Raw genomic sequence first — 2,588 nt, 5'->3', positions numbered from 1 at the left:
AGATTTCCATGTTAACATACATACACATACATCTATAACTACAAATTAAGCAACCATAATTACTCATCATAATAGTTGTACTTCAAAGGAAATTTTTTTTCTCTATTGGATACTTTTTTGTATTTATAGAAACATTAGAAATCATGAAAAAACCATTAATATGTAAAATCAGAAAATAAATTTGTACACATACATACACATTACTATTATATTATTGTAAAAAGTTAAATTGGTATGATTTTTTTTATCATTTATATATATATATATATATATATATATATATATATATATATATATATATATATGAAGCTTGGGAATAGTAAAATTGGCATTTTTTTGACAGAAATGGTCTCTGCACTTTGCTTCTCATTCTTTACCTATTTTGACATTTTTGGTCTTTGCAATCAATATTTTTACACTTTTTAGAAACCTTTTAATATTTAAAGTTTGTCCACAAAACTTTAACGGTTTGACAACTTTGATCCATTTTCTAAAAATTTGCTAATTCCTACCCTTTTTAATTCTTTAACCGTTTTGAAACTTTTGATCCTTGCAGTCAAAACTTTTACATTTTTTCATAAAAACATGAAAAAAAAACGGTCCGAGACAAACTCCGGGCTTTTCATCATTGCACTTTTTACGTCTGTCATATTTATTGATTCAGAAACAATATTGAAATCTTTTGGCCCCCATATAGCAAGGATAACCTTTCTAGTTAAAATGATATTAATGGGTTGATGTCTATAAGAAATGATTTTAAAACATACAATATTGTAAACATAATCCTTTCAAAATCTATCAAACTGAAATAAGAAATTGGAATAAAAGTTATTATTTTAGAAGGATATATTAAAGTGAAGTTTATATTTTCATGAATTCAAATTTTTGTAAAAGAAACGAATTTAGAATATTATAAATATGTATTGACTTAATTTATTTTATACAAAAAGGTAAAATAATTGTAAAATTATTTTTTTCTTATTTGTGGTCTATTTTATCTATGAATATGATATACTTGAATTTAATTTAGTAAAATTATAATTAGTTAGCGGTTTGGTTGTAGGCATGTAATTTACAAAAGTGTTTAAAAATACTCATTTTACAATACAAGAAGAAAAAAAACTAACATGAAACATCATTGAAATTATCAATAATTCCAATTTGTGTATAATATAACGTCATTGGATTCATGAAACTTTATAAACTTAATCATCAAGCCATTTTATCATCTCCCATTTGATACAAAAAAAGCATCAAGATTATACTCATTGTATAGAGTATGATCCAATAAAATAAAATATAAACCTTTTTGGAGCTAAAATTTTTTTTTCCTCTTTTATTAAAGATGGGAGTTTAGGTTTGAAAATCAAATATCATAAATGTTTTTATGGTAAATTAGATGTGTCCACAAGAAATATTAAAAGAATTAGTGATTTTCAATTATAAATTAACCAATCTTTCCTCGATTAATGCCAACAAATATTAAGGTTCCTCTTTTCATTTCATCATTAGTAGGTTTTGGATTAATGCCAAGAGCATCTCGATCAGCTCTTTTAAACCCATTGCAAAGAAAATTTGAAAGCCATATCAGCAATCATCTTTCAACTTTAGAAAGACTTGCAAAGGTACCAACTCATCATTATATCAATTCTTGATTTTCTTTATTTTATTTCTTTAATGATTAATAATAAAAAGAAATTAAACCTATATATATTTTAGTTTTTTTATTTAAACTAAAACTTATTATATTTATATTTACTACATAAGAAAACATATAAAAATTACTTTTTATTAAATTAAATTTTAATTGATTTTATATTATACAAGAAACTTATGCATGTACGTTATTTATATATATATATATATATATATATATATATATATATATATATATATATATATATATATAATAAAGTAATTGTTGATGTGGCAGTGGGGACCACTTTTGGAAGATGAGTGTTATTCAATTCAGGGGAGTAGTCATTGCAAAACTGATGTGGCGCAATTGAAAGATTAGTGACATTGCACTGATGTGGATGGTCTAACAAATATTAAGTTTCCCTTTTTCTATTCATCATTAGTAGGTTTTGCGTTAACTGCATTCTTAAGTCAAATATATGGATTTAAAAATATTTTTAAAAAAAAAACAAAAAATTATACGTGATAAACTCAATGAAAACATGACATTTAATAAAAATGATTTTAATTTATTATGGTAGGTATATTAAATATATTGAATGGGATAACAAATGCAAAGAATCTTAGAAAAAAAAATATATGTAATCTATTAAATACATTTAATGTGATAATAAATACAAAAAAAATCTTAGAAAAAGTAAAATGAAAAAAGTTTGCGCCACAATTATTGTTGTTCTCGATTGTATATGTAAATTCATATCTATATATTTTTGTTTTCTATTATTACATGTTAAAAGACTAATTATTAGACATATATAGAAAATACATTTTGAAAAAAATATATTTTTTGGTTTATAATTCATATTATCACTATTTTAATGTTTATATAATAGAAAACAATTATTAAGTTTGGTTTGAAAGTGAAAAGTGGTTTCTTTGACACATTTATA

This window comes from Lactuca serriola, chromosome 5 (assembly GCF_051521515.1).
Source record: "Lactuca serriola cultivar US96UC23 chromosome 5, Lser_US96UC23_V15, whole genome shotgun sequence".
Taxonomy (NCBI): domain Eukaryota; kingdom Viridiplantae; phylum Streptophyta; class Magnoliopsida; order Asterales; family Asteraceae; genus Lactuca; species Lactuca serriola.
This window is presented reverse-complemented; position numbering follows the sequence as displayed.